Source organism: Cryptomeria japonica, chromosome 4, assembly GCF_030272615.1.
Source record: "Cryptomeria japonica chromosome 4, Sugi_1.0, whole genome shotgun sequence".
In the NCBI taxonomy this organism is placed as follows: Eukaryota; Viridiplantae; Streptophyta; class Pinopsida; order Cupressales; family Cupressaceae; genus Cryptomeria; species Cryptomeria japonica.
Window position 1 is genome coordinate 112,562,721 of NC_081408.1, and position 12,401 is coordinate 112,575,121.

General features: G+C 35.8%; 1 long non-coding RNA gene across 1 annotated transcript; it reads left to right on the forward strand.

Moving 5' to 3' along the window:
• Positions 1-2,057: 2,057 nt before the first annotated feature.
• LOC131046109 (uncharacterized) lies at positions 2,058-3,851 on the forward strand. Its single transcript, XR_009105932.2, has 3 exons — positions 2,058-2,640; positions 3,182-3,283; positions 3,403-3,851. It is a non-coding gene; the product is annotated as an uncharacterized LOC131046109 (long non-coding RNA).
• Positions 3,852-12,401: the final 8,550 nt, after the last annotated feature.

Genomic DNA, 12,401 nt, shown 5'->3' on the forward strand with positions numbered 1-12,401 from the left:
TGCATTTAATTAAAAAGAAAGAAAGGGGAATAATTAAATAAAGTGATTTATTTAATTAAAGGCTAGAAAAGGTTTAGGTGAATTTAATTAAATAAATTGAGTTATTCATTTAATGAAATAGATGAAAATGAAAAAAATAATTAAATAAAATTTAATTAATAGGAGAAATGGGGTTAAAATAAATATTAAATATTTATTTAGGAAAATGGTCATATTTATACGTCTACACTATCAATCCTACAAATTGGATGGAGATCTTATGAATTTTCAAATCCAATCAACCCTCCCAGGAAATTCTACAGGAATTCCAGAATTAACAACAATCTGATCTTCAACAACAATTTGATCTTCTATCTTCTTCAGGAACTTTCAATCCAAACTCTGATACCAACTGAAGGAATATAAACAGAAAAATCTACATAATGCACAATAAGAAATATATAAATTTAAAATCATTTCATCTTTTATTTTCTATTGAATTCTCAAAATATATTGCTGGATATATAGATTTTGGAATATAACTGAAATCTACAACTACTCATAAGCAAATAACTAATTACATTAAATGTTCATTATCTTTCAATTTTGGATGTGATGGTTTGATATGTGCTTGAAAGATTAGAGACGGTAAATGGCATAGTTAGGATGTTATTGAAATCTTCACATTGGTGTGTACTATCAAGTTGTGTCTAGTTGTTCGCATATGATTTGGGCATACCTTGTGTCTATTGGTGTGTCAACCATGATGCATAGCCACTCACAATGATGGTGAGCATATGTGCTGTGACGGATTCTAAATTACATACCCTTGGATGATAAGATCTTCAATCCAATGTGTTGTTAGCTTTTATTGTTTAAAATATGATTTTTTGCATTGTTCCTACGGCCTTATGCTTTTGGAGAGTTATGTATGCGATTGAAAATTTTTGTGATGGAATAAATTTTTTATTGCCAATTGTAATCATACGAGGACTGCAGCCAGCTTGTTGAATGCTCCATTATTTGAGTCCCCAAAGGTTTTGATATTGCCTTTCAGTTTAGGGTTAGTATTTATGTGTTATTCGTTTTTTAGAATTTCATCTTAACTCACTAGTAAGATCTTAACATGTAGCAGTTAAAACAACCAAGATCTATTAGGTATACTTCAGCAGCAAGCATTTCTAGCACTACACCGCACTAGGGTACAAGAATGCAAGGTATGTATTTCTTTTATCATATTGATCGCTGAAATCTTTGTGTCTTTTTGGTATCATCTAAATTTGGCAAATTGAACCTATTTCTTTCCTTGTGTAGTACATTCAATCGCAAGAAAACTGGTGACCCACTATCAACTCCAGTAACTTCATTTTACAAATTGAATTCAAAGGAAAATTCATCAAGGAATTTAAAGAAGCCATCAACTGCATATAGAAACAAGCATGCATCTAGAACAAGGAAGTACGTTTCAGATGCCGAAAATGACAATCCTAATCGTCCATGTAGTGCTTCTGCTATATCAAGCAAGGGAAAGAGCCCAAATCATCTGCAACATCAAATGTTGGGAAATCCCCCAAATTACTGGGTTCAAAAAATGTATCAATTATCCTGTAAAAGTTTCCAAGCATATATTCCTGCCAAAGGTTCCCAAAGTCCTTTGAGCATCGAGAAGAGAGGAGTTACAAAACAAGGAACTAGTAATCTGAACACTACTCTAGTAACAGCCCCTGAAAGCAGTGAGAAGAAAGGGACTAAAAAGAAAATAGCTTATAATACAGCTAATCCAATAAAACCGCTAAAAGCAATGAGAAAAAAAGAGTTATAAGCCCTACTTGGATCACCAACCTAACATTCAACAAAACTTCTACAAGTGATAGTCAAAGTTCATCTCTGAAATCTGGTTCAATGTTTAAGGGCACTTTTTCATCAGGTAACCTCTTTGGTAAAACCCTAAGGAAAGATTTATTGACACATCTTTCAGTGTTTTTCTCTAGAATGAAGAAACTTGCATTGTATGGATGCCAGAAAGATTCTGCCAAATAGGCCAACATGGCCTTTAAACATGACGGCAATGTAGGTAGTGAGGAAAAAGGCAAATAGAATCAAGATGACAAGATTAACTATTTATTTGAATTTTTATATCAACGATCCAGTCTAAGTGGCTCCAAGTATCAACAAGTCATGAAAAACATTATCGTTGATGATCCTGATAAGTGTAGTAAGTCATTACCAATGGACATAGGAGTACTTCAGTTGAGAAAAAATAAGAAAAGATAATGTAACAGGTTGTCAAAAATCTGGTGTAAAGAAGGACAAGTTATCATCATCCAAGCAGCCAAAACTTAATGTGGAAGATTTTTCATCACATACTGAAAATATGGAAAGTGATACATCGGGAAACATGCTGACAAACTTGCAAACTCTTCTTGGGAATGAACATGATGATTTAGAGAAAGTTGAGGACATAAAAGATATCAGTGATCATTTCCTTGAATTATATCTTGGGCACATTCATTCCCGGGAACATGAAAATACTACACATTCAGAAGACCAACAACTTAAGAAATACAAGGGCATTTCAGAACATTTGTAGAAAGGCTTCACAGAACCACATAAGAAGTCATTTCATGGAAAGATACTCAACCCAGGTAGCTGGAAAAGGAAGTAAGTCTCCCATTCCTAATTCTCTTGTTGTTCTGTAATATTTTTCACTTTAGGTCTTCTTCACATTATATGTTGCCTCTCTGAATTCAAAAGAACTAATGATGTGGAACAAAGGAATCCCACAAATAAGTACAACTGGAATGCAAGAAAGAAGGTAATGCCCTCTTATGTCTTGCAGTATCATTCAAATATATAATGGTACTCTAATTTGGTAAACTAACCTAAATTTGAAATAGGATAGAATCAATAAGCGCCATCATAACTGAAAAATAGAGGATTGGCCTTGACCCTTCCCCATCTACACATTGTTTATGTACTAGTTGGTATTTCAGAAAGGAACAATGGTTAATATTGGCCCCTACCCACTTGCGCACTTAATTATTCAATAGTTTTCAAGAGGGAATTTAAATCTTTTCACGTGCCGATAGTTTTTGTTTAGTGAAGTACAACATTTTTTTGTTTCGGTATGCTATTAGATGCATAGTAGAGTGGGGTATTCTTCAGTCCAGTGACCAACAAAGCAAATCACTAGCTTTTGCAGGTACCTCAACAGGATTATAGATTGTCCCAGACTTCATCTTCTTCAAGCCAATGCAGAAAGTCAACAACAACACCAAGGCAACCTTTTCGGTTCAGAACCTCGGTAATTCATCTCTTTATAGCCAAATAGTTTATTGGATGTCCAAATAAGAATTCACTACATTTGATTAAAATTTGCATATTTGAATAAGTTTCTTTTGTCTCATGATGACGGGAAAGAAGTTCTCTCAGAGAACACAGGAAACCACAAAGATCTTCTTCAAGTGTTGATAGTGTTTTGGGCCCCCCAGAACTGATGCTATATATGCCAGATGTGTTTTGGTTCCTGAAAAGTTGTGAATAGATGAATTAACAGATCGTTTGTCTACCCCTGATTTGAGAGGAGGATAAACCTTAAACCCTAGGTACTATTTGTTAAGCTCGAAATGGTTATTTCAATGGCTTTTAATAATTTCTGAATTATAAATCAGAGAACATCCCCCTGTTGTTTCTTGCCATGGCAATGGATCCAATATCTAAGGATTTGATCAGAATGAAAGTCTTTAACTCTAGGGTTACACCATCGCCCTGAGTCTATATGCATACAGATTTGATTTTTATGTTGTAGTATGTAGGAGGGAATTCATGACAAACCTTCCATGCTTTTATCAAATTGAGTCATATGCATTCTACCCCTCTTTCTGTAAAGATCTGGGGTAAGCTGAAATATTTGGGTTGGCTCGTCATTGCTAGAGGATTTTTCTACTATTTGGTCAAATATTTAATTCATTCATTTTTTTTTTCAAGTCAGGTTCACCACACTGTTTAATAAACTCTGCGTTTTAGGGCTTCATGGTAATGCTGATAGCACTAATCTTCAACAAAAATAAAATAATGATTGTTTAATTATCCATGTTTCCATGTATTGTTTAAGTTTGTTTTCTGTAGTTTGGAATGTTTCCATACAAACTTAAAATTGTGAAAAAAAAGGATAATTTAAAATCTTTTGCTACTTTAGTGGACGAGCTCCTATTTAGGAAATAAACAGCAACTACATATTGCCAAACATACCAGATAGCTCCACAAATTTGTTTCCTTCTTTTTTTTAATATGTTTTTTCATTTTTTTTTTCAAAATTTAAAGTGCACAAAAAAACAACAGCTGATAGCCAAAACAAATTAAACTGTTGCATGCAGTTGCATGAGAACTTGCAAGTATCAAAATGTTTTATTGTTATCTTATTGATAAAAAAAAAATGTTTTATGTTCCATGGTTTATCTTATTAATTTATTCTTATTGTTTAGTTGTCCATTGCATTCCTGTTAAAGCTTTTCACCTTAACTATTATGTAGGTGAGTACATCATTATTTGTGGGTCACAAACATATGTTCTCAACTTCTCATTATATTTGCAAGGATTGCATTGTGGTTATGAACTCTGTATAATGTGATTTCTCATTAAAATTTATTTTATTTTATAAAGACAAATATAAACATAAATATAAAAATAGACGGATGGTACACAAAAGTATAAGAACTAGCATCTTTTTCAATTATTCACTTCTTATAATTTTAATGAATTTCCTTTTCAAGCTACATATTAAATGTATATATAATCTAGTATGAGCTCATTGTATAATTTAATTTGTCCTAATTGTATTTTATTTTGTATAAATCATATATATATATAGATAAACAGAAGAAACTACACAAAAATGTATATACAATCTGGTGTTTCCACCTCTTCTTACTGTATCTCTTGGTGTTGCCTTTCATAACAAAAACAACAACCTTTTTCTCAAGATTTACTATGATGAAGCTTTTGTTGCTTTCATTACTATCTTAAATGAAGATGCACTGCCATTAGAGATCAATTATGATGAATACATATAATAGTTCTATTGGGAATGTGAAACCCAACGGTCACAAGACCTTTCGGATTATCCCAACTCTTTGTTTCACAACTAAATATGATTCTATAAATGCTTGTGTGCAGCCATGTATGAAGTAGACTGGATAATTGGTTAATAGAAGTGATTCCCTGCTTTCATGGATGTAGCCATTAATTGGTGAACCACGTCAAACTCATGTTATGCGTTGTTATGTGTTTATATCTGCTTTAGTTTCATTCATTATGATTTCTCTTCTTGTTTATAACTAACAATTGGTATTAGAGCTGAGGTTGTTTTGAGCAGAGAGTAATGTTATGCAAATGGAAGCTGAAATGAAACATCATGTACATTGGTGGAATAGCTGGAAAGATGAGGAGGATTCGATTGAAGAAGAGGACGCTAAGGTGAGTGAAGAGGAGCTTGAAGAAGATGAAACATATGATGTCAAAAAATATCAAGAGGAAAAAATTATCAGACTAAAGGAGGAGAATCTCTTACTCACCGATTTATTATATTTTATGGAAGATTCCTTGGCAAGAATTTTGGAGGTTGAGACTTCGAGAATTATATGGGAAAACGAATTGATGGAAAGCTTAAATGGACTAAGAGTAAATAGTAGCAACAAGCATCTCTTTCTAGAGTCAACATTTTTTTGCGATGGGTGGGAGAGTGTTAGGAAGCTCTTCTAGGGTTTTGGGGGGACGCGACATTATGGGGACAATAGATGAAGGTGGGGAATCTGAAGATGCGGATGGTGATGGGCGGATACAGAGGGTTGTCTACAGTAGGTGGTGGCTGCCAGAGTTTCTTTGGCACTCGAGGCCCCCTCTTCCCTTCTGTTCCACTGTCTCGGGTGTTTGCAGGGACCGTACTGGTGTGTGTTGTACCTTTGGAGACCTTACGCTGGCGGCATTGTCTCTTGCTGGTGCTTTTTGGGTGGGGGTTTGTTTTGTGCGGCCTAGACCTTTCGTGGGTCCTCTGTTCCATGCGGTTTGTTTTGTGTGGTCTGGACCTTTCATGGGTCCTCTGTTCGGCCTCTCTGTCCCTATCTTTTCCTGGATATTTACCATTGCTTCTCTTTATGAGTTGTTCTCCTTTTCTATGGAGGTGGATTGGACTTAGGTGGATTTTCCTAGGGTTGCATTGTCTTTTTGGCTTCCTTTTTTGCTCTCTATGCCTATAATGGTGGTGTTATCTCCTATTGAGGTGGAGATATTCTCTGGGGCTAGAGCTGGAGTTTCCTTTTCAGAGGTTTTTTTGCCTGAAAGAGGCTGGTTGTCTCTTAGGTTTTGGTTGGTGTGGCTTCTCCTTTTGATGAACCTTTTTCCCTCTATTGAGGTGGGTGTTGTTCCTTTGGTGATGGAGTTGAACACTTACGACAGACCTGATTCTTCAGTGTGCACCCTCAATGCTTCTCCTGCTAGTATATTTTTGAGGGTTTGTTTTCTTGGTGCTTGTTCTCATGGTTCTCCTCTTGAGGTAATGTGCCCTCCCCTATGGAGGTGGAGTGGTTGCATGGTGATCAAGTGGTTAAGGGGCTTTGTGTTCTTTTGGCTAGTATTGTGGAGGGAGGGTTGGATTTGTGTAGGGCTTTCGATGCCCAGTTTTGTCTCTGTAGGAGAACCAAGGATGGTAGGCTAGTTGTCTTTCTTTCTCTTTCCCCTATTGAGATGGGGTTTCTGAAGATTCTTTTGTGGTTTTCTTTGTTCAGTTTGATGATTCTGGGAGCTATTTTAAAACCCAAATGGAAGGTTAGGGGATCCTTTCAAAACCCCCTTTTTTATGTTTGGATGGATGCTGACATTTTTGAAGGGGCCGTCTTAGTTTGTGTTGGCTTTTGGTTAAGGGGTAGGTTAGCCTTTTGTTGCCTAATTTTTATGTATATGGGGAAAGGAACCCAGAAAATCCATGATGTCTGGATGAGGGAGTTTATCAAATTCACTTATAGGCTTAGGTTGTGTTGTGAGAAAATTTTATAATGATTTTCTTTTAGTTTGGCTGGCTTTTGGCTGGCACTTGCCAAATTTGCTGATATGGTCTGTTGATTTTATGTGCCTATCTTTACTGGCAGAAGATTCTTTGTAGGTTCCGAATCCTAACAAAATCTGATGGTTTTGGGTCCCTTCAAAACCCGGTGTTCAGGGTTTCTAGTTCCCTCAAAACCTATTTTCCCTTAATCAAAAATAGGAGGAACAAGCTTCAAGATATATCGATTGATAGGCACCTTGAGCTGGAGAACCTCATAATAGCTCTAGAAATTCATCATAGCAATACACAAGCCAAGGTATTTTCTCTTCAAGAAGATCTCCAAAATTCTTTTTTTGAAAGAAACTAAGCTTCAGGCCAAGCTAAAGGATGTTGAAGAAAAATTGTTGAATGCCCAAGGAGAGGTTGCAGCTGAAGAGGGAGAAGACCTTTATAGAGACAATTTCATAGAAGAATATGAGCCTATGGATTTGGATGACGAAGTGCAAGATGTTGTGCTTGATGCAAAGGGAGGTGCTTTTGAAAACAAAGAAATTCCTAGGATTCTACGATACATATGATGATGTTGATTGTAGGCCACGACGAAGACAACACATTAATCCATCAGCCTTTGAAAAAATTGAGGGTAATGAGCCTCATGATGTGGAAGGAGTGTTTGCAGGTTGTGGCAGAGATGGAAGTTGACCCTAGTAGAGAGGGCTTCACTAAGGATGTAAAGTATGAAGAAAACCGTGGCAGTGATGGAGCCCTAGGAGGACGAGAATGGCTTGGGAAAAGAAGCGGCAGAAAGAGAGAGGTGGAGACCACATGGAAAATGATGGCAGGTTTCACCAAGGTGAAACTTCTTGACATTCTCGCGAAAGACTCTGCAAAGCACAGTGACATTGCAAAGCAAGTCACAAGGCTCACAAATATGCAGTCGCAACCTATGGTTTTTTGGCTAAGATTCTGACACATGGAATGCAGGGGTTGCTGCAACGTTCGGTGGAGAATGATTCCAACTATTACGAAATTGCCCTTGTTGTGAACAAGACCATGGAAACCTTGTCAGTGGTCAAGATTATATCGGAGCATTTGAAGTGTGAATTATCTTTTGAGTGCACGGTTCTGGGAGGTGAAGCGGCAGATGCTAAATTTGATGTTTCTCGCCCAAATCAAAAGATTAGTGGTGTGCTCAATAATATTTGTCTGCGATTGGTTGGAAATTTGAATACTTATTTGCAGATTGTGGATGTTTCCTCCATATTGGACTTGGTCATATCGGGCTGAGAGGTGAGCATTGCAACAATGCACTTTGCATCTTTTACATCCTGCAAGATGATTAGGTTTCCCACCTGCATGGTGGCAGCCAACCCAGTCACCACCACGGGTTTTCAAAACAACGTTTTCCCCAAAGAAAAGATCACTCTTGCTGACAAGGACATGTTAATTGTGACAAGAGGCAATGATATGCCAATTTCAATGGTAGAGTAGTCTCCTAAGTCTAAGTACGTTGTAGAGAACTTTTGGTATGCAATGGAAATTGAGCCCTGAGCAATTCTTGAAGACACCGGTGATGATAAGGATTCCACTATATATTTTGACAAGCTGCCTCTTGAAGAAAGTGAATGAGGAGAGACAATGGTGGTCTTTGACCATTTAATAGATTCTGCTAGTGATAGGGGAATATAGGGGGACTGTGAATTTGGATGCAGAAATGAAGGTCCCGGTAGAAGAATTTATTGACTGTAAGGATGTTGTAGAAAGTGTATTCACCATGTTGGAAGACAGAAGGAACTCAAGCAAAGAATTACCGAATGTGGCAGTTTTAAAGCCCCTTCGTGAACCTGATGGATACATCATGGCCCAGGTCAAATCAGTTTTTGTTGATGAACTTCCTCAATTTTGGGATGAAGACTAAGTGAAGGAACACCTAAAAACATTTGGAGAAATAGGAAAAGTTGTTGGTAAGCATTCACAGAAGGTTATTCTTATGCTTGTCATGCGATCAATACAACATGAATATTATTTTAAATATGATAATGGTTTGGTAGGGATATTTTTTGATAGCATCGGTGCATTGTATGAAGAGGACATCAATCTAAGAAAGGACATGAATGTGTGCATTCCCAATTGTGGCAAATCACAGTTTCTCAAATATGCATCGAACATTGTCCCTAAGGTTGCGTACACCTCTAGAAAATATTCATTTGTTGTTGGGTTAACAACCTTACTTGTGAAAGAGCCAAAGGATATAGAATTTCACAATGATGCTGGAGCTTTGAAGATGGACGACAATGCAATTTACTGCATTGACAAATTTGATAAAATGGATGCTACTATTTTATTTGAGGTTATTGAAAGTGACATTTTTTAAGATGTTCTATTATGGGGGAGCACAAGAGCAGGAGACACTGATAATCATAATGTCATGGTCTAGTGGTTGAGTTTTATTCAGTCTGATGTGCTTTGGAGAAGATTAATCCAAAGTGTATGCGAGCAGAATATCGGGAAGCTAAATCTAGCAGGCTACTTGTGTTATGAATTTAGAATGGGAATGCAGGGAATGTCGTCATGCATGCTTGTGCCGGTTGGCCTTCATGAGGGAGATTGTTGGGAATGTGAAGCCCAACAGTCACAAAACCTTTCAGATTCTCCCAACTCTTTGTTTCACAACTAAATATGATTCTATAAATGCCTGTGTGTAGCCATGTATGAAGTAGACTGGATTATTGGTTAATAGATGTGATTCCCTGCTTTCAGTGGATGCAGCCATTAATTGGTGAACCACAATTAACTCGTGTTATGCGTTGTTATGTATTTATATCTTCTTTAGTTTAATTCATTATGTTTTCTCTGCTTGTTTATAACTAGCAAGTTCTTTCTAAAATTATGAATCTGAAACAATGAGGAATTTAGGAATTTCTCTTTTGTGGAAGAGTACACATCCTTTAATCCATATTTTTATTAAAAAATTGTGAGGATATAGGATGGTAGGATGGTTCTTTTAGCAGTGCAGATCTAGAAACAGGGATCTTGTTTTTTGAGATCATCATTATTGCATATGTTGGAGCTCAACTATGATGGTTACATAGGACATGTCTTTCTAAAATTATGGATTTGTAATGATAAAGAATGTATATGCCACTATTATTAGAGATTGACTATGATGTGTTTGATTCTATTTTGTGATTCAAATTTTATGAAGATACAGAGGATTTTTTTTACCATTATGGATATAATAATGTATACACCTAAAAATGGTCTGAAGATAATTAATTAAATAAACAATTATTTAATTAATCCTCCTTCCTAATTTAATTGAATTCATTAGCAATTTGATTAAATCCCTTTCATGTACTTATTAAAAAATCTAAGGATTTATTTAATAGGTTCATTTCAATAATCCCCTTTGATTAATTAATCTAAATTAATAAATCCTCCCCCCATTTAATTTATTCCTTATAATCCCATAATTAATTAAAACAAATCAATTTATGAGTTGTTGAAAGTTAATTAGCCTTTTCCTATTATTTGAATTTTTAAATTCAAATTACCCACATGCCTCCTAACTTATAACCACCTAACCCTGGGTTTAACGAACCCTATCCTATCTTGAATATCCTAACCTCCTTATCCTAACCTCCTATGGTGTGGATATTCTCCCCTTGAGACACACGACACTTAAGCCACATGTCTCCTCCCTTGGACACTTGCCCTCTTATGAGCAAGGCTCCTTGACACTTGTCACCACAGAGATGACAAATGTCCCTCCCTCCAACCTCTTCTCCAACCTCCTCCAATTTCACCCTTGTGTTAATAAGATGAGACGGGGTGGGGTTGAATCATAAAAACTCACTATATAGAATATTTAATAGATTCAACCTCGGTAGTCATTATCTGATATGCAACTATGATTGTAAATCATTCAAACTCATAAACATATACACTTAAGACATCATAACATATTTAACACCAGATTTAACGTGGAAACCCAAATAGGGAAAAACCACTGTGGGATTTCGGACCCACTAACAAATATACCCTTCTAGAGTATGCTCAGTTAAAAGCCAATCCTATTATAGATTACATAACACATTGCTAGATGTGACCCGATTAAGAGATTTCCCTCAGACTTGCTAGAGTCTTGCACTTTGTTAGAAGTGACCTTGTCAAAGGATTTCAAACACTCATTTAGAATGTTACCTTGCTAGAGGATTTACAAATAAGACTGTTAGGTCCACTCAGTTAAGAGATTTCCTGTTACTTGCAAAATAAATAACAGTATAAAATATATTTGAAACTTTACATCTAAAATGCTAAAGCAGATTCTATGTGCTCAAAATAATCTTGTCTTAAGACTTATCTTGCTCCTTGCTGGGCTTCTCAATCTGTTCTTCAATCAGATATTCAATCTTCTGTGCTCCAAGATTACTGTTGTAGTATCGTTGTTCTTCTATTTGCCTGCATGCATTGTTCATTAGCAATTTCTTATTTATGAACAATTTCTAACCACTTAATCTCCTTGATCACATTTCCCATGATCAATCATAGCCATCAGATCTTCAAACGTGACTAGGTTCATTGTATTCTTTGATTTGAAATGTTTTATCTCACCTAGGAACTTGTATACCTTCCTTGGAACTTGTGCAAGGTTCTGACCGCTCAATCTATGCTATAGATCTATCTCTTGTATTTTCGTTGTCGTAGATTTTCAAAAAACTTCTTGCATGATATACCAATCATCTATACATCTCCAGCTCATCGACATCTTTCATTTAATAATTTTTTTATCCATCCAATGTATTATGTTATTACTCGATTGTTACTTGGTAAATACTGAACCTTTACTTGGTAGATATTATGCCTTCTTTAACTGATAGCGATAACGTTAGGGTTTACCAACTAGCATCTTGCTCGGTTAACATAGAACAGTATCAATCTTTTCTATAGCTTGAAATCTTTTCTCCTTCTTGTTCAGTCTTTGAATACTCATATATAGGACATAAAAACAATCAACACAACAAGATCTCATCACTATCTAACTCGGTAATAGTTTCCCATTGAATAACTTAATACTCCCCTTCATTTTCATTCTGTGTCACTTACCGACATCTTTATACTTATCAAAACATACTTATTAAGATAAGGCAACATCATACTAAATCAGAAAATCAATTTCTTGACATCAATGACAAAATAATATTATTAAGATAATAATCATCCTTTATTAATTATCTCATCAATCTCCAACAACCTTCTCAATATCCTCACACCAACAAACTTACTGGAAACTGACACTCTCATTTTGTGAATTGCTAACAATCTCCCCCTTTGGCATTGATGGCAAAACCAACTTTTAATGGCAATACCAATTTGATTTGAT